Source organism: Anopheles nili, chromosome 2, assembly GCF_943737925.1.
Source record: "Anopheles nili chromosome 2, idAnoNiliSN_F5_01, whole genome shotgun sequence".
Taxonomy (NCBI): domain Eukaryota; kingdom Metazoa; phylum Arthropoda; class Insecta; order Diptera; family Culicidae; genus Anopheles; species Anopheles nili.
The window spans coordinates 64,441,504-64,462,779 of record NC_071291.1 but is presented as its reverse complement, the minus strand read 5'-3'; the positions used below and the strand labels follow the sequence as shown (position 1 = coordinate 64,462,779).

The 21,276-nt window shown below is 46.8% G+C and overlaps 1 protein-coding gene across 1 annotated transcript in view; it reads left to right on the top strand.

Moving 5' to 3' along the window:
* Positions 1–2,258: 2,258 nt before the first annotated feature.
* LOC128731713 (uncharacterized) overlaps positions 2,259–21,276 on the top strand; it is a 184,018-nt gene continuing 165,000 nt past the window's right edge. Inside the window, exon 1 of the mRNA XM_053824845.1 lies at positions 2,259–2,331. The gene's annotated coding sequence lies outside the window, so the exon portion shown is untranslated. The remainder of the gene's footprint in view (positions 2,332–21,276) is intronic.

The window sequence follows — 21,276 nt, the reverse complement described above, 5'->3', positions numbered from 1 at the left end:
CCCACTCGAAGGACTTTCGAGTGGGCCTTCGCGACAGGGCTTCCGGGCAATTTTTGTGAGGGCATAAAGGCGAAAGAAGTCTAACCATTAGGACGTTCATTAATTTTGAAGTAAGAAAGAAAAATGACGAATAAGAAGGAAAATAAACTCCTTTTCTTCGCCAAAAAAAATCGCATTGTGCTGACAACGGACCTGAAGCTGTGCGTCCTTTTTGGCACAATCTGGCCGACAGGAATCGATGCCCGTGACCCGTGTCGTTTCCGATTAGCGAAAACTTTACCGCTCTTTAACATTTTGCTGACACTTTTGGGGCAGGAACCTCCCGCGAGTTGGCTTCGTACTTTCGGTGCGGATAAAAATAGAGCACGTTCCGGAAGGAAACAGGACGAGCTTAACTGCAAACGCAGCGTTTTGGGTTCGCTGCGAGTGGGCCCTGGTAATGGTTTTGATTTATTAATAACGAAAGTTTGCACAGGAAAAGGGAACCCCTCCTGCGCGGGACGTCGTTGAGGTGGAATAAGTGGGCTTCAAAATCTGCAATCCATGCTTTTTGTGTCATTGCGAACGCTTCTGGGTTGGGGTTTGAATGTAATTTCAAACCATTTGTTACTGGGAAAATCGCATTTTTTGTCAATGCTTCATATATCCTTATATCTGAAAACAAAATGCTATAGTAACTTTATACTCAAAATCAGTTTTCGACTGAACATTTATTTAGTCTATTTCATGCCGTTGCAAACCGCATGTGGTAATTTTAATTAGAGAAATAGTTCTAACGCCACCGTTGAAAACCATTTTCGCAGGAATCCATTTCAATTACCGCCTCGTGTGAAGACCACAGCAAACAAACTAATGTTGTTCTGCCCAAACGCTTTGATGCCCCAGTCACACGCCAAACGGAACGGAAGCGGCACCTGTAATCTTTTGTCTGATTATATTTATTCACCGGAATAAAGACCCCCGCATCCGGACTATTGTGGGGAAGATTTTTCGCGTACTCATGGTGGTGGAAAACCGTGCCGTTTGCAACTTGGTGAACTCCTGTTGAGGTCCATTTCGGCCATTTTCTACTCTACTATGTTCGTCGAATTCGTCTAATGCACATCAAAATACATTATGATTTGTCGGAAATTAGGTCCCGTAGGTGGCCAGTGCGCTAGCCTAAAAGAAAAGCGTCTGATTTGCGTGTTTTCGTTTGAAACAAACGACACGTCACAAGGAAAACAAGGTCCAGCGCATATAATCCAATGCATACAGTGCACCGTGAGCATATTAAAAGCAGATGATGATTAATGGGCAGTCTACGTTTGAATCCATCACCGGTAAGCCGGGTAAGCTCTAGCCGGACTTCAACGTCCACGTCCACCCGGTGCAATGCGCAATCTCCTGTATCCTTTCCACATGAGCGAGCTTCTTGATAGCTTGACGGCTCTCACAACAAGCACGCCATTTTGCATGACGTCCACTCACGTCCTTCTGATGCCGGCAAAGTTGGCACAATTAAACAAAAACCCTCGGTTCTTTTCCCGCCAGCGAGAGGCGGACGAATGAACGGACAATAAATTCGCTTCATCGACAGTTCGGGCCAGCATTCGGGCCGCCTTGGCTGATGACACCGCGTTCGCTGATTTATATCGCAACCATTAGTCTTTCCTCTTTTCCGAGCAAATGGTGCCTGCGAGCCAGCGAGTTTGCTCCTGTGGTCAGCCGAAGAGATGGACGAGTGGAGATGAACTAAATTTATCTATTCCTTCCGAAGACGGAAGACGCTTTGCAGGGGGCTCGCAGTAAAATAACAACGTTGGAGTGAGAAAAGAAAAAATAAAGGGATACCATCGATCCGGTTGAACAAGATCTTGCTCAGGATGCAGCTCCAATGCGGGTTGGAGTGTTTACTTTTGCTGTCAGCCGATCAGTAGTTGCGGATTCTTTTTATTTTATTTTCCTGCTGTTCTCTTCTCGGATTCCCTGCCGGCGATTATTGGTACAGCTTCCGAGTTGATTCGTATCATTGTCAGACTTATCGATTACGGCTTTGGACAATCGTCTCGACATACGACAGCATTGGCAGGCAGTACGATTCGACCGAGCTGCACCTCTTATCGAGCCAAGCAACGGTTCTGATAATCGTCTCATTTTTCTTTCCGTCTTTTCTGCAGGGCTGCGAGTGAACGTGTGAGTGCCTGGCGCGAGTATTGTACTGAAGGTATTGACGAGAAAGGACGTCTGACAGTGAGCTATTGCACGTGGCAGCTGCAACACACTTCAACCACTGGTTGGTCATCGTTCGTTCTTCGTCGACTGGCATGAGCGCAGGGAACAAATAAAAAGGTAAGTGTAGAAGAAAAGAACGCTTTCTTTCGAGTGATTGCTTGTACTTGGGTGGAATGATAGCATTAGTTCTCGAGGAGGTATTTTGTAGCAGAATTAGTGCAATCAATGAGATTAATTTCACCAAAAAGAAATTCTATTCATTCATGACGCATGAGCTAAATACGCATGAGAATGTTTGAAAAATTTAGTTGTATTTCGCATTAAATTATAATACTCAAACATTGTAAAAAAAAAACATAGCATAAAATAAGTTTCTAATAGATACATTGACTCAAACATTCATTAAAAGCTGTTAAAGTACTTGTAATAAATTTACCGTCTCATGAAACACAAACTGCATCGCATTTATTTTTTTTCCACCTCGACTACTGGTCATCATTCGTCAGCCCTGAGCACATTTTATACCGTCCTATTCAGTCGAGTAACCCCTTTGATGAGTTTATTTCGTGCACCCAAACTTGATTACCGGATAGAACCGGGACGGTATCGTGTCATAGCAGTGTTTTATCGGCATGTTCCTCGCTAGCATCGCAACGGTTCATTCAGCACAGGAACCGATGCACGAACTATCCACTCCCGCGAACGGGATAGTTTATTTGCCTTTCACCGAGCACCACCGGAACACACATTAGGCGCGTGTTGGCGTTCGACGCATTACGCAAAAATGATTCCCGCGCTCCATTATATTCACCAGCGCCAAAAAGCCATCAATCTCGGCCGCCTCGTGCAGGCTCCGCTATTTTCGTAGTTAATTAATTAATTTCTCCCGGCCCCGACCGCGACCCGAGGGTTGAACGACCAGGCGCCTCCATCAAGACCACCGAGCGGGGCACAGCGACCAGGCGCCTCCATTTAGTTGTGTGGTTTGTCGGACGAAACGGTGGCCGGTTTTCTTTCACCACCATCGAGCTGTGGTGAGGATAACGGGATGCGTTTCAGATGCACCGGAAAATTCGCATCACAGCCCGAACAGGGGGTTTAGGCGGGTCTTGGTCCAGTGCGCCGGCGATGATGGATCGTGTTCGAAGCGACCCTTCCACGCCTGTTGGTGCCGTTATTTAACGCCACGCATGCATTACTACTACCAAAGCTGTTGGCATGGTTTGGTGGAGCTGAATGTGTTCCATTATCCAACAGCGAAATCAGCCGGCTCAACAAGTGGTCAGGATGGGCTTAGAATAAACCGTCCCGTTGTGTCGAGCGTCGCTTTTCTTCGACCAGCGATTGTTGCATTCACTGACCTCTGTGTGGTCCCTGCATCGGTATCTGATTGCAGTTCAAGGGCTTTCTTAATCCCTTCGTTGTTCGCTCTCTTTCTCTCTCTCTCTCTTATGGTTGGAAACAACTGGCTGAAAACACTTCCTTAAGGAGCATGCGACAGAGACCGATAGGGCTATCGCTTTCAGCAACGTTGCGATTGAGTGCGTTTTAAGTGTGGTTGGAATAAGGCGAGCTTTCATACCGTTTGATGTAACGAAGTGGCTTTAATTTATTTAACCTAACAGCTCATGAAGCGCAATCAGTGCGGTACTCTCGAGCTACCGAAGGAAGATAGAAAAGAGGCACCAACAAGGGGCAGCTGATTAATAATTCTCTAGTATTTAGCTTGAATAAAACCCCTTTCAAATTGCTTTAATGAACGGCTAAGCGTCGCCATGCGGAACATCCCTCTTTAAGGATGCGGAGCAACGCCTTTCCGATGGAACGCCAACAAAGGAAACAAGGGGATCCTTTATCCGTGCCCGGGTTCACATTACAAGGAGCTGGGGAAGCTAAAAACTACTCTTTTCTGCCAGCGCCGTACGTTCTAAAGGACCACACTAAAGCGGGTGGGCTAGCGAGATTTCCATGTCTTTCGTGGCGTAAAACGTACAACCCGTTGGTGCCGGGCTCGGGAAGCCCAGGAGTTCAGAGCATCTGTATGTGTGTGTGTGTATGTGTGCCGCTAATGGTTATTACAATCGATGTCATAATATTTGCATTCATGCTTGTTTTATTTCTTAACGATGATTTTCGTTTTGCATACAGCCCTTTGGCGAATATCGCCCAGTTCGCGGACACGATCCGATGGTTGGGAGTTGTGAAAAGCACCGCAGGAGGTTCATATTTTAATAAACATTCCCAGCACAATATAAACCCCTCGCACGTCTGGGCTTTTTCCCAACCCACCTCGGTTGTCTCGTTCCGTTTTCCATCCGGTGACCTCGGTTCGATGGAAAATCCACCCAGTTGGGGTCCAGCGATGGGAAAGCGCACACAAACACACACACACACACCGGAACCCATCCTCGGGCAGGGGAGAATTTGCATGCCAACCCCTTGTTCCAAGGTGCTACTCGAACGCGCCAATGATAACGCCACTGCTGTGCCGGGTGGAAAAACTTTGACACCGATTGTTTTGTCGCATGTAGCGGCATTTTCCGAATCATCGCACACCTGCTCCCCATCGTGGAGTGAGCTCAAGGGGGAATTGAAAGGATTTTTTGTACGCCCCAACCTCTTTTTTTAGCTTGGAGCTGGTTGGTGAGAGAGCGAGACATCTTCCCAGCACGTCTGGTGGCTGGAAAACCTTCGGTATCCTTGAACTTGGAAGCGGACGTGCTTGTGAGTTTTGTGCCCCCCCAGCAGGGAAGCATAACAGGGCGCCTCTCGAAACGATTCGAAGGGCTGGAAGCAAACAACTGAACACGCGCCCTCGGGCACTAAATCGATGCCGAGCGAATTTTGTGCTCTAATTGTTAGGGTCGTAGCAGGAAGTTGTTTCCGCACAATGTGCCCGAAGCCATTTGCAAACGCAAGCAGGGACATTCAGGCTGGATGAGATGCTGAAAATTTTCAAGTGATTCATTAACAGCTAACGATAAAAGAACATCCTTTATAAATGTGAGAGATATTGACACTCTGTAACGAATCCAGCCATTGCTTTTCGTTAATTGTAGCCTTAATATACAACCCAATACCCCCAATAAAATACCCCCAATTGCCAAAAGCCTTTTATACGCCACGAGCTCTTTTTCAAGTGAATTATTATCACCAGGGTTTAAATTATGACAGAAAACATAAATTATTCAATTGAAACAATGTTCAATATTAATTAACTTCCAAATGCGCTATTTTTCCATATTTTTTGTGCCACTGAAATACCTCCGTAAAGAGCTATCGATGTTCCGAAGCTCGCCAACGATTAAAGCAGTACAATAGTATCCCCTGTTGGTTTGTGAAATTCATGCACAACGCACAAACCGTGACTCTTCATTTGCGTGGAAAATCACGCTCGAAAGGACGAATTGGGAGGGGGGTAGAGAATTGAAAATGAAGCATAAAATGTTTCCATTACTACTGGCCAACTGGCTGCTGGAAAAGACTGCAGCAAAATGCACTCGACTGTTGGCTCTCGTTGGCCTGTTGGATGGTAAATATAAATAAAAATTGCTCGCTCATTTACCCGCTGGAAAGTTGTCGTTGTTTTTTTTTATTGGCCTCCGCGTTTGCTGCATCCCGATCCCGGAAGTGCTGCGGGACGTTGAGTTTTAATTTCTAGTGGCCAGCGTTCTTTTTTTTTGTTTGCTTTGTTTTTCCACTGGCCAGTTTTCCATCTGTCCCGGGCTCATTATAGTGTGACCGGGCGCCGGTTAACTATCACAGCTCGGGGTCGGATACGTGCGCGTGGGTGCGCTCGTTTTTCCGGGGCACTAATTTTCACCCCGTCGAGCTCGGATTTAATATACACGCCTCGCACGCTACCCCACCACACGCAATCAATACGCAAATCGCAAAACCGATCCACCGAAGCCTCCCCTCCCCCCGAAAACCCAGCACTGTAATTGGTTTTTCAATCCGGGAATTGATTAAATGTAAACATTTTCCAATGATTAACGGAGATTGCCCGTTGGACCGTGCCGGCACCGCGGAACGGGACCCCGGCACAAACAGTCGCGTGCGTGTATTTCCATTTCCAGCCGAGTGGGCTTTTCCACTCGCCACCGGTTCCCCGGTGTATTAAAGACAGCACGTGTGGGTTTTAGAATAAAATTTAATTCCCAGCCAGCTGCCTTAATGATCTTCCCCTTTTTGCCGGTTCACCGAATCGCCGGCGGGTTTTCGGCGTTCGCCTTTGATCTGATGCGCTCCGTGGCGAGCTTGGTGCCGATTTTTCTCGTCCTGCTTGCGGGGTGAAGATGGTAGCAATGTTTTCCCAGCTTGAGGGGCCGTGATTAGCTCCGGCCAGGGCACTGCGCTGGGTGCCACCGTTTACGCTCACTAAATTCGAAACATAATTACGCTTTCGCTGTGGTCGTTTTGCAGCGTTCTCGATCGGGCGACCGGCGAAGAAAAACCCAATGGAAGCTTCGTTTGTGGCTGCTGCGAGTGCCGTTTTGCCACAAACGAAACGTACCCAGCTTCTACGGTTCTCGGTTTTTCGTGTGAGAAGATGAGATTTGACGGAGCGAATGGTTTTTGGGGCCATGAAATTTGTAACCCAATTAAGGTGTCGTTTGGCGGAACAACTGAGTAGTGAAGCGATTTGGCTTTTCTTTTCTTGTGCGCTTAATCTCCGGTACGATGCCGGGATCTATTTGATTGCGTTTTCCTACCGGTGTGTAACGAATGGCAGGATTACTTGGTGGTTTCAATTTGACACACAACAGAGAGTTTTAAAGGATCGTGCTGCTCATTGATCCGAGTTAAGCAAGTGAGACGAAAAGATCTATGCGACACGTGATCACCGTTGTTTAATGAAAAGAACGTGTAAGCTAATGGATTGTGTCAATGAATGAACAAATTTTATGTGATTTTAATTCAATCAAGTCATCAAAAAGTTATTGTATAGATAATCTGCATGATATGATACTACTATCAGATAACTCGAACAAAATATGTTGATTAGAATACTTTCATCATCTCATCTCATCGCCTTCCATCATAATTTGTCATAGCTTGAACTTTAACTGACAAGTGAATGCACGAGCGAGTAATTTTGATCCAATTTCCTAAGCGCGTTCTCCAACCATTCACCATCACGCGAACCAAGAATCTCTAATCAGCTTTAATTTTGCGCCACTAATTCGAACCCCAAACACAACAACCGACGCAAATCCGTCTACCGGCATCTTCCAGATTAAAATTCCACCAGCTCGTTCACGCACGGCCACATCCAATAAATTCTCATCCCGTGCCAGTGCAGTTCCACTGGATATGGATAGGAACCGATCGACGTGCTCCTCGGTGTACGACGCAAACTGATCAATCCACCGGCACCGGTCCTGGTCTACAATTTACAAATCGGCTTATCGCAGGTCGCTCGGTCTCGGCCCGTACGAGATTGTAAAACGGCTTAGCATTTTTCGCTTCATTTCAGCGGCGTGCATACGCTTTCCCGGGAGCTTTCCCAATGGTCGAGCGTCCGGATGACCGGCCAGCCCGGAACACGGCGTGTACACCGGTACGAAATAATGAAAATTTCCACCCAATTTTGGACGCCACGTGCACCACACCCATGGTCGCCATTAAATGATGGAAGCCGGGGCCAGGAGCCTTTCGGCATTCCGCCACGATATGATACTCCCGTTCGCAAATAGGCGAGCTCGTACGGACTTTGGTGGTAGATCGGGTGATGTTTTCATTTACCCGTACCACCCGCGTTCATGCTCGCTTCCCATCGCAGGGCACGTTGACGAAGCTCCAACCGAGCCGCGATCGCATTGTGTTCGGTGCCCGCAATATTCTAATAAACAATCTGACCCCCGAGGGAAACGCACAGCACCACCACTGCCACAGCGAGCTAACAATGGTTGCGGGTGCCGGCTTTTCCACGCACAATTGGATCCCCCGAGGTCGGTGCGAGCCGGGGAAAATAAAATCGCTCGCACCATCCCAGATGCAGCCCGGGCAATTGAATTTCGATATTATAACACGCGGCTAGTGTCGGTGGCAGCGCCGGCAACATAATCCCGACCACCCGTTGGGGGAGGGGGAGATGTTTCGTGCGGGAAAACGCCAGGAAAATGTAATTTTCACCATTTTTAACCCACGATCTTATTACGAGCTCGCTCGCTCGGTTGGTGTGTAAGCATGAAAAATGCAACCATAAATGCAACCACCCAGGCAACGCTGGCGTAACCATGGCAACGTGGTTCAGAATGGTTGCCATCGCTCGGTTGAGATGATTAGTGCCGGGTACACATCCGTCCCGGGGATCCCGGTGACCATCCGGGGCCTGTGATGGGCAGCCGGTGATTGCATTTTCCGTGAAATTTCGCTCACCGTCCGGCGGGCTGGGACCACCAATGAAGGCTCCACTCGAAGCATGGCGATGAGATTACATCCCAGCCGGCAAGGGGAAAATACGCTCGATTTTCGTGGGAGCGGCATCGTGTGTCGTGTTCATTTTTCGTGCGGTATTTTACGCGCAGGAAAAATCACAAATTTTAGCTTATGAACCAGCGGGGAAGCATCGCTATTAATATTCTTGTTCTCAGTAAACGAGGAAATCGAGTTGAAATATTTTTCCCGGGGTTGAATGCCGCTGGGAATGTTGTGATCGGATCCGTTTACAGGGAAATAGATGTAAAATTTTCCCTTGTGGTGGGAAGCTGCTTTCGTGTGAAAAGCAGAGCACCATTGTGGGTTTCCAGTAAATTATAAAGCCAGCCAGGAAATTCCAGCAACACGCAATTTGATATTCATAGCAGCGAGAACAACTATTGGTCATGTCATAGTGGTGTACGTAGAATTGTAAAATATCCATGAAAAGCTTACGCTTATGCTTGATATTCAATATGCAACGATTCCTGAACCAATTCTGTAGAATTTCATGTATGTATGCCATCATGTTTAATTTTAAACCATGCAACTTTGATTTGTTCATGAACCATCCCCTTAATTGATGAATTTTGCTTAATCGAATTGTGACAAAATGAAATCAAATGGTGATTTAAAGCCGACGAGAAACGAACCGACAAGCGGCAGTTTAAATTGTTGGCTCAATTAATGCGAGCTAAACTGTTTTGCTGGTATCATCCCATCACACAAAGAACGACAAGTGCGGTAAGCGCTATCTGTTGCGTCTAGACACGGTCAAAGCTGATGCCGTCCCATTCCCAAGCCAACGTAACATGTTTAATTAAAACACCCGCAGCTTGAATTTGCGCACCGGAAACATTTGAGTGCACATTTTTGTGACACGCTCGCGGGAACCTCCCGTGCTTTAAATGTTCAAGCCGTGTTCATGGTGCGTGTGTGCGTGCGTGCATCACAACACGGTGCCATAAAATTACCACCGGCGGCTATATATGCAGGGAGCTTATAAATATTTTCCATCGATCACCGATGATGGAGGGATATATTTTTTTATTTTGGCCACTCTTCGACGGGTCCCGCGTGGCATTCATTATGTATGCGGCGCGCTTTATTGCATACTCGTGCATGCTTACTGTGCCCGGGAGCCCGAACCAAGCGCCTCGACCGATCGTCAGGACGAGTGGGGAATCAGAAGTATGTTCGATCGCATGTTGGCGCTGGTTTAATCACATCCGTTCGCGGATGGAATGACATTGGACATGCATTGTATCGACTCGCGGGTTGTAACGCGAGCGGTACGTTTATTTTGTTGTCCGACACGATGTGTGGAAATGCGATTGCGGGAATGTGTGGAATTATGCGGAGTTGCGTGGCACGTTTTATTCACCACTGAAATACCAACCTCGTGGAGGCGTTCGTTTTGAACGGTGTCGTTTTATTTCCCGGTATTAATTTGCTATCCAAACATGCGCTGAAACATGATAATAATAGCTGAAAGGATAATATTTTCTGTGGTTGGTTTAAAAATTGATTTCAGATTCAATTTCTCCACGCTCTTGGGGCATTGTAACACCCTCAAAACGTTACCACAAAAACCCAGCACCAGTGCTACAAAACGATAGACTCTGGCCTGCTCCTATCCAGCGTTTATCATTTTAGATCATTTCGTCCTGAAAGAAACCTTCATTTCCTGCAGCACCAACCTCAACGTCCGGCTCGTTTCCTAGCTTCTCTGGGTAGTAAATCATCGAATCATCTGGCCACGACGAGCTGGCTACCGCCCACCCGGAAGTGGATAACATGCACACGATCGTTGTCGCCCACACGCCCAGCACCGGCACCGGCAACAATGGACATGTGAGCTTCTCCACCGGTCACGCCACATTCACACTAGCCCCTGTGGAAGAAAGCCGGGTCCCGGGATGGACGTACGAACTGCCGGGCGGACTGTCCATCATTTGTCTCGATCCGTGCGACATGATGTAGATCTGCCATCCTCAGAAGTTCCGCTCGACTCCAGTATTCGGTGTGACTATATATCATGCACGGACGTCCTCGCATGGAACTCGGTCTCGTTCGGTTGCTCCTGTTTTTTTTTTGTTCCGAGTAAAAACACTCGCTGGACATCGTCCTGCCGAGCACGGTTCGGACAAACGGTGGACTTTTATACGGTCCGTGGACGTGTGAGGAAGACGTCCGTCAGACTATGCCGTTGTAAATGGCATCGTTTTAAAATTGTGTCACCAACGTCGGCTGATTTGGAGTACCGGGTTTGCGAGCGCTGGGGAAGTTATTCCACCGGCAAATGGTCAACAAGGTGTTGGGGAGCGTTTTGGTTAGAGTTTGGGATACTCCACTCCATTGGCAGGACTTTTGGATGGTGTTTCTCTGACGCAAAAGCCTCCATATTTCTCCATCGTACTAGAATCCATTAGCAAACGCATCCCACATTCGCTGTGATCTGTGCGACGCACTCACGCATTGGATTTTAATGCCATTTCGACGGCAGAATTGCGCCATCTTCTCCGGTCCTCGGGGGTCAAACATATTCAATTCCACTGCCAGCTGCCACTCGCGCAGCATCGATTTGATGCCCAGCCCCAGCTCGATGTGTCATTTCTCAAGAGCAACAAACTGCCCAAACGGGGCGGCAAATTACTTGACGCTCTATCCATTTTAATAATTCCCCCCCCCAAGCAAAGCCATAAATTTGCCGCATGTCTATGTCCGCTCGCTGTCACGCTGCCGTTACAACGCCCCCGAACCCGGTGCCATTTCGGTTGTGGCCCTCCGAAAAGCCTCCCCAAACAGGACCCGGCTGCGGACTTCGGAAAGCGATATAAATAATGTTCTTAGAAACTAATTTCTTTCGATCCTTCGCTTTCCTTGTCTTCCCGAGGTTCCCGCCGTCCGGTAGATAACGAGAACTTTCCCACAGTTCACCGTGGGGAACGCAAAAGTTCAGCTCATCGGGCTTGATGGAGGGAAAATGTGGGTCGCTGGGAGTCCTTCGGTCAGCAAACCACCATTTTCTCCGCCCAACCCGACCCGGCCGGTCGGTCGGGCTAGGCGGTTGTTTGTTTTTACTTTCCGCCCGAAAATTCCAACATGTCCACCATGGTTTTACGTGGGTGGGCCTTCTGGACGGCCGAGCCGAAGCTTAGGATATGAGTGATTAATGAGAATCTAGATTATCGCACCAGGAGAGTACATATTTTACGGCTTGCTCTGCCAGTTCATGTCTTCTACTCGGGCGAGTGCCACCCATTCGGTAGGTTGGGGTGGCCAAAATCACACGCACACAGCACTTTTCGTTACGTCTCGATCCGGTTTCGGTTGGATTTTATTTAAATATCATAATTTAAGCCATCATAATCAGTTCAGGCTCGGAAGCCAATTCTTTCCGACGCCTGCGAGTGTGTGTGTGTGGTGGGAAATTTATGACGACCCTCTGTCGGAATTCGAAACCAATGGCGAAGGATCTGCTCAGGACGAGAGAGCGACGTGATTGCCGACGAGACGAATCTGGCGTCGAGCGGGACGAGGCCCTCAAGGGCGTGTGTGCGTGAGTGTATGTCGACCGCAAGGATAGCACTCCGGGCATAATTAATTACCGTTATTATAACGCGGCGCCTTTCAACGGTGCTCGAGCGTTGTGGGCTCGATGAAAGGGTTAAGAAATAAGCCAATCAAACGCGCCCCGAGACCGCCCGGCTCGGTTGGCCTGGGGTTTTGGGAAAATGCCACCGGTACCGGTGCGCGAATATTCGCCTCCGCAAGCTCGCGAATGCTTACTACGCGGGTTAGGCTCCATACCAGAAGGACATTTATGCGTGCAGGCTCTCGTGCAGCGGGGAATCTGTGCTGGCCGTGCGAGGTAATTAATTTTCGCCCTCACCATCTAGCCCACACAGATGGCTGAAGGACCTGCGTCGTCCTGAAGGCCGGAGGCGCGAGGCATCTATTCTACGTTAGTGTTACCGAGTCCACCAATGCCCGCAATCCATCAAATGAAGACATTTCGCACACCGGGAATGTGTACCTTCCTTCGGTTTTGGGTGTTTTATGTTAGCTCGAAATTATAACCAAGCAAAAGGTAAATAAAACAACAAAAAAACAGGAAAGATCAACGGATCCTTCATGGGAAGAATCGCCAGCCAATGGTGCGAGTGGGTGCGAATGACCATCGTTAAAGTTTACAGCACCCACTCGGTTTCGACTTGGTTCTAATTTTCCGGCCAAAAGCGAATCCTTTAGAAGGGGTTTTCCTCGCTTCTTATCCTTCTGACGATTGCACCGAAATTACTGCGATGGATTACACGTACCCGGTACAGCAAACACACCTTGGAGATAAAATTTTACGATGCACTTCCGGGCGCACCTTTCCGGTTGCGCCTTATCAAATGCAATCATTTCGTTTGACTTTAACTATTTGACTGAGTTTTTTTTATTGCGCTTTACCGTAAAACAGCTTGTCCATTCGAAGCCGGTTCATATAATCATTCGATTTTAGCGAACCCGTGAGGGTTTCCTGGGTGGGTTTTCCTTACAAAAACTTTACCTCTTAATCTCGGCAGTTATTCGCTTCCTCGATTCTGGCTTGTCTTGGGGGGGTCACCAGTCGATCGGTTGGCTGAGAGAAGGTTTGGAAAATAACAAAACACCCCTCCATAGGGTCTCGTTTTCCACACTGACGGTAAGGACGGGAAAACCACCGATGCGCCGTCCGTGTCCGCGCCAGAATGCTTCGTTGCACCGGAGCAGAAACACCAGCCTCGATAGTGCCGTTCAAACTTTTCCCATCAACCGGCTTTTCTGCATATGGCCGGAAAAGCGATACACTCGAAGCGAGCAAAACCGAAAACCGTTTTCCCGGCGGCCATCGGCCGGTTCTGGTTGGTTTTTCTCTTCAACCTCGTGGTCAGCCGGAAGTTTTTCGGTATCAATTTTGGCCATTTTAAAACCTCCCTCGGTACCCGCGCGGTTTTCGAAGATGGGAGGCGGTGGTTTCAGCACGAGCTTGGGTGGTGCATTTGCATAGAACGTGGGATCGTAAAAAGAGATCCAAGCGTTCTGCAGCGGCTGATGGTTTCCGTAGAGCGGCATCGTTTGGCGGAAGGAAAGGCAGCAGGCGTGCAGTTAAATTGAGAACATGATCCCGCTCAATCGGATCAGCATGGTTCTTGCGTTCGCTTGTCGAACAAGCTCGAAACTTGCTCGATTTCATTTCATGGTGGCTTGTGGATGTTTTTTTTTTCTCTTGGGTGGTTCGATATTGATGAGATCTTGAGCGCTTCTTTACTTACATTTGGTAGCTGTTGTGGCTCCCGTTTTGGAACTCCTTCCGTAGAAAACGACCCGGACAAGGGGCAGCATTATGCTAACTTACCGCCATATTTGTCAAACATAACCGTATGCTTATATTTTCTAGAAGGATTGTCGTTTTTCTAAGAATCAGCCTGTTGACATCTGCTTAAAATCCATGCGTCTTACTTGAAACCCCCATCAGCTTACGATGCCGAACTGATTTAAGAAAACATCGTTGGAAAATCAACCATCCGCTCGTGCGGGAAAGCGGATTATTAATGCATCAACCCCCGGCTAAATCGACCACCAACCGGGGGTCCATTACATATTCAAAACGAACGACGCTGATCGATTGTTAGCGGCGGGCGTTTACGAGCGCCGTCATAATTATACCATTTTAACCACAATAAAGCGCTTAAACATGCAGCAAAATCCCGCTGAACGGTGCCATTTTTCTGCGAAAGTGAGCACTTTTTTTTAATGTGTATATACGTGTGTGTGTGTGTGTGTGTATGTACATGGTTCTGCAACCTCAAAAGCCGCTTTGCATAGTTAATGCACCGTTGATAATTAATGCGTAGTTAATCGGCCGCCTGCTGCGTTGCAATCGGTTTAGCTGTTGCGTTTGTGTAATCCACATTATGTAATGTGATTTTAAACGGTTACAATGGTGGTTTCAGTTCGCGAAGCTTGTGATCCATTTCATATCCGTACTCTTTTGGTTTTGTCTAAGATTTTGTTTCAAACTTATTGCATCTGTTAAATTATTTTTTTTTTGTGAAAATGGCATGTAACAAATGTATTTTAGAATATAAAGTGAATCATGTTTCAAGAGCTCATGCCGCTTTTGTAGAAATTCGTAAGAATATGTCGCCATTTCTCACAACGCCATCGCCGTTTGCGAGATGGATCGGAAAATCGAACACGTGCAAAACCAACACAAAACCCTCCGTTCGGCGTCCCCGGTGTAAACAAAATATAGATCCACATTTTACACTCGCTCGCTCGCTCACACGCAAGTGTTTTCCCTCTTATGCCCCCATGGAAGGGTGCTGGTGTATTTGCTTAACCAAACATTCGATTAAATCGATATTTTCAAATAGATTTAACATGCCATGCCTGATCCTTCGGCCGTGCGCTCTTCCGGTTGGCAGGAATCTGTGCACAATTGTTACACACCCGGGCGCTTCTCGGCAAACACAAACGCCAACGACAAACAGGCCGTTCCATCCAGCTCACTTTCTCTCCTCATAAGCTGCCATTTCCCAGCGAGGCGTGTGTCGTTGCATCCTGAAGGTAGCATCCTTGCCCAAGCGACAGTGCCTTCACCAGGCACCGATAAGGCTAACGCAAACAGATCGTCTTCCACTGCGGGCGGAAAGGTCCTTCTGCTCGGGCCGCAAAGAAATGCAGCGTGCAGTTTTCCCATGTGCGCCTGGCCGTCAGTACAGCTGCCCCAAACTGCCACGGAGCGGCGCAATAAACGCACACACGTGTACCACGTGTTCTCCACCCCACGCCGTGGCCCGGTTTTATATTCAAAAGCAATTTTACGCCAGAGTAGTCTGTAAATATTTATGCATAATAATCTTTCGCTCCCACTGCACCCATCATCGCAACAGCAGGCACCACTAGCGGCAGCAGCAGCAGCATCAGCAACAGTGGTGTTGTAACTAATTTGAATGTACAAGTGCCGATGATGTTCTGCTATTTTTGCCAATTCTCCGGGGTCCGGAGTGGGGGCGTTTTGTTGGAAGAAACCGGCACCGGACACGGGACTACAACGGGGCAGTGAAGTTCCCGTTTTTTTTTTTTTGCCGAAGGCATCCATTCCTGCCGCCAGCCAGGGAGGGACCAAGCTGGCGGGAAAAATTATCCTACGAAAGAGTTTTCCCACCGTGCCGGGACCCCAAAGGACCTCGGCACCTCGTGCAGTCGCATCCTTCACGCCGGTAGGTGCGCTCGGCCCCACCGGGAACAACGTATGCACATAATCTAGCAGCCGAATGGAAGTCGAATGGCAGCCCACTCGATCGCCGCCACCGTCCCGAAGGACACCCGTCCTTAAATGCGTCCGTGTGCAATTGACTGCCCGAGAGTTGAATGGCTCCGGTGCTCTCTCACACCATCTCACTGGGGGGAAGGATCCGTCGTCCTGGTCGTCGTCCTTTTAGGGCACCAGCTGCCGGTGTACGCTTTGCGGGGTGAATAATTTATGACAAGTGGGTACCGTGCTCGCATTGCCATTCGTTGTGGTGGCACCCGTTTGTGCCGCACAACCAGACCCCGGGAATGCAATCGTTTAGTAAGTTTGTAGGGATATTTTTACATGCCACCGTCGCCTCACCTCTGCCAAGCGTGGTTCGGAAACGGTGCCGCATCGGTTACATGCCTAATTGGGTCAGGCATTGTCGTATGTTTCAATCACCCACACACCCACCGATGGGGAATCGGATTCGGTACACCCGACCCGGCCGGAATGTCGGTAGATTCTTCATCTTCAGGCCGGCAAGGACAGTAGGGCCGTTACTGTCAACCCGGTGCCGCACACACGCAGGCTGCTGTGGTTTGATGGAGCATTCTCGTTGGTGAAAAATTAAACAATTAATGAAACCCACAAAACCACGCCATTTTTAACGCTGCGACAATTTGCACCTAACCATGATGGATGCACCACCAGCTGGCGCCAGGGAGAGAGCGAGTGTTGTCTATGATTTTTACTGCGCAGAACTGTGGTCCTTTTGGGTCGTTTTGGTGGGTGGGTGGAATCGTTGATGTAGCGATTATGTTAAATCCATCTCCACTGTCCTGTGAGATTTATACTGGAACAACTTTCAGCTTGAATGCAGGCAAACAGCATTACACGTATTAAATGCATTTTGAATGCATTACACAATGAGAATGAGAATGTTCGAAAGAAAATGCAGTAACAAATTGATGGTATTATACTCGAGCAGTGTTGGTGTGCCATTCTAACAGAAATGGTTCTCTAAACATTCGATTTAAGTCGTCCGTAAGCTGCTGTGCAGTTGGGGTAATTCCATTTCTCATCTAGCAAGTGATGGAAAATTATCACCCTTTTATGTTTGTGGTTTGGAAAATAAAAGTTCTTTAACATTCATAAATTCTTATTCTATAATTTCGCATAGTTCATGATGGCTGGTGGGCATTTCTTTCGATCAAAAATATGTAGTAATTTAAAAAATTTTATGAATAAATATCAAAATAAAAAATTGCAACACATATATTCGTAGAGAACCTATGATGCATCCGATAGTTTTCAGCCATGCCAAACGCCGGCCGAGTTGCAACAAATGCACAAAAATCAAGCTCACGTGGCCTCTCGTCGCTAAGCGGTATCGATTCGGCGTCGGATTTTGAACGCCAAAATCGCCATATTTGAATTCGCTAGTAACGAGAGATCATGCGTCGAGGAGGTTGCGTGTTCCAGCTGGATTTAAATACGAACATCACTGGTCAGTCAAGGGTTACCAAATTTAATGGATTTCCCCTCCAAATGTTATCAGTACATATCGCCGTTCTTTCCGGCGCATGATAATCAGCATCCCATCTCATTCGATTTCGTTCGCACACTGTAGGATCTTTTTGAGCGTCTTATCTTACCGGTCATAATTCGGTCGCAGTATTTTGCCGATCATAATAAATTGTGTAGTTGCGTACATAAAATCCTTTTTCGATACAAAACAAAATACCGAACGGTGTGTTATAAATTTCTGTTATTGAAACAACTGCTCCCCATATTTTTGAGCATATTTATATCACAAAACTATATGAAAATAGCGGGATAATCAAACACGGTGTCCAACAAGCACGCAGTATTCCATAGTGCAGCAATGTCCACCTGCTACGCACGCCTGGTACAAAATATAAGTAGCTTGTCCTTGTTACGCTCACGTGCTGCTCCCGTTATCCGAAATAGTACTCTTTAAGTCCATGGCGCACGATTTTTATCAGCAGTGCTAAATGTGGCGTCGTTGCGCGTGGTTCATGCTAACGATTATTTCAGATTTCGTAGCGCACGTGCTAATCGGGAGGATTTCGACGACGAATTTGAACGCCAAAAGCGACAAATTTGATATCGTGAGTAACGAGAGACCATGCGTGGAGGAGGTTACATGCACCAGCCGGATAACCACACCCAATTTAATGGATTTCCCCTCCAAATGTTATCAGTACATATCGCCGATCTTTCTAGCGCATGATAATCAGCATCCCATCTCATTTGCTCTCGTTTGCTATCGATCGCATCGTTCTAAGCACACTGTAGGATCTTATTGAGCGTCATCTCTTACCGGTCATAATTCGGTCGCAGTTTTTTGTTGTTCATAATAAATTGTGTGGCAACGTACATAAATTGCTTGTTTCATACAAAACAAAGTACCGAACGGTGTGTTATAAATTTCTGTTTCCTAAACCACTGCTCCCCATATTATTGGGCATTTTTATATCACAAAACTATATGAAAATAGCGGGATGATCAAACACGCTATCCAACTAGCACGTAGTATTCCATAGTGCAGCAATGTCCACCTGCTACGCACGCCTGGTACAAAAAATAAGTAGCTTGTCCTTGTTGCGCTCACGTGCTGCTCATGTTATCCGAAATAGTACTCTTTAAGTCCATGGCGCACGTTTTTTATCAGCAGTGCCAAATCTGGCGTCGTCACGCGTGGTTTATTGGCACACGAGAATTTAACAAAATTCTATCGATTATTCTACCAAACCGCTGCCAGAAGGATTTTGGCGTCGGATTTTGTACGTCAAAAGCGACAAATCTGATGTTGTGAGTAACAAGATACCATGCGTCGAGGAGGTTACATGCATCAGCCTGATCACCAGGCTAAATTTAATGTATTTCCCCTCCAAATGTTATCAGTACATATCGTCGATCTTTCCGGCGCATGATAATCAGCATCCCATCTCGCTCGCTTCCGTTTGCACACTGTAGGATCTTATTGAGCGTCATCTCTTACCGGTCATAATTCAGTCGCAATATTTTACCGATCATAATAAATTGTGTAGTTGCGTACATAAAATCCTTTTTCGATACAAAACAAAATACCGAACGGTGTGTTATAAATTTCTGTTACTTAAACCACTGCTTCCCATATCATTGAGCATCTTTTTATCACAAAACTATATGAAAATAGCGAGGTGATCAAACACGGTGTCCAACTAGCATGCAGTACTCCATAGTGCAAGCAATGGTCACGCCCAACGCACGCCTTGTACAAAATATAAGTAGCTTGTCCTTGTTACGCTCACGTGCTGCTCCCGTTATCCGAAATAGTACTCTTCCAGCTCATGGCGCACGTTCGCAACCTCCTCGACGCATGGTATCTTGTTACTCACAACATCAGATTTGTCGTTTTTGGCGTACAAAATCCGACGCCAAAATCCTTCTGGCAGCGGTTTGGTAGAATAATCGATAGAATTTCGTTAAATTCACGTGTGCCAATAAACCACGCGTGACGACGCGAGATTTGGCACTGCTGATAAAAATCGTGCGCCATCGACTTAAAGAGTACTATTTCGGATAACATGAGCATCACGTGAGCGCAACAAGGACAAGATAATTACATTTTGTACCAGGCGTGCGTAGCAGGTGGACATTGCTGCACTATGGAATACTACGTGATAATTGGACACCGTGTTTGATCATCCCGCTATTTTCTTATAGTTTTGTGATATAAATATGCTTAAAAATATGGGGAGCAGTTGTTTAAATAACAGAAATTTATCGCATACAGTTTGCTGCTATGTTTTGTATCGAAAAAGCATTTTATGTACGTTGTCACACAATTTATTATGATCGGTAAAATACTGTGACCGAATTATGACCGGTAAGAGATGACGCTCAAAAAGATCCTACAGTGTGCAAACGGAAGCGAGCGAGATGGGATGCTGATTATCTTGCGCCAGAAAGATCGGCAATATGTACTGATAACATTTGGAGGGGAAATCCATTAAATTTAGTGTGGTAGTCCGGCTGGTGCATGTAACCTCCTCGACGCATGAGCTCTTGTTATTAACAACATCAGATTTGTCGCTTTTGGCGTACAAAATCCGTCGTCAAAATCTTTCCGATCCGCAAGCAGCGTGCGTCACGTTGTATTTTCATATACATTCCAATTTCAAATCGTTTAAGTATTGGTAGCCCACCTCGAGAATTCTGTGAAATCCATGTGCGCAAGAACCTTGCGCAACGACGCCAGATTTGGCACTGCTGATAAAAATCGTGCGCCATGGGCTTAAAGATTACTATTTCGGATATCAGGAACAGCACGTGAGCGCAACAAGGACAAACTACTTATTTTTTGTACCAGGCGTGCTTAGGAGGTGGACATTGCTGCACTATGGAATACTGCGTGCTTGTTGGACACCGTGTTTGATAATCTCGCTATTTTCATATAGTTTTGTGATATAAAGAAGCTCAAAAATATGGGGAGCAGTTGTTTCAATAAGAGAAATTTATTACACACCGTTCGGTATTTTGTTTTGTATCGAAAAAGGATTTTATGTACGCAACTACACAATTTATTATGATCGGTAAAATACTGCGACCGAATTATGACCAGCAAGAGATGACGCTCAATAAGATCCTACAGTGTGCAAATAAAGCGAACGAGATGGGATGGTGATTATCATGCGCCGGAAAGATCGGCGATATGTACTGATAACATTTGGAGGGGAAATCCATTAAATTTGGTAACCCTTGAGTGATCAATAATGTTTGGATCGAATTCCAGCTGGTACACGCAACCTCCTCGACGCATGATCTCTCGTTACTAGCGAATTCAAATATGGCGATTTTGGCGTTCAAAATCCGACGCCGAATCGAGAACACTTAGCGACGAGAGGCCACGTGAGCTTGATTTTTGTGCATTTGTTGCAACTCGGCCGGCGTTTGGCATGGCTGAAAACTATCGGATTGACGGATTCGTGTGCCTTTTGTGGGGAGTTTGGAAAGGTTTTGGTTGTTCTCAACCCCTTCTTCATAGATTTGATTAATTTAATTAATTAAATGAATTTTAAAGCACGTTTTTTCCAAACCACAAATAAAAAAGGAACACAATTTGTTGAGCCATTTTTTTTTTCAAAATTGAAAGACTGTGAAGGGGTTAACTTCCGATTGCAGAACACTTTAGCCACACTGACCAGCCTTGTTCACCACAAGATACATTTCCGAGGATGCAAGTTTGCGGTTGTTGCAGTATCATTTCTAGGCGTCAAACCAGTCCATAGAACCATTCCGATTGCAGCTACGTGCCTCGGTTTCGTTTCCGTGTGTTCGCTCCCGTAAAGGTTGAAGGA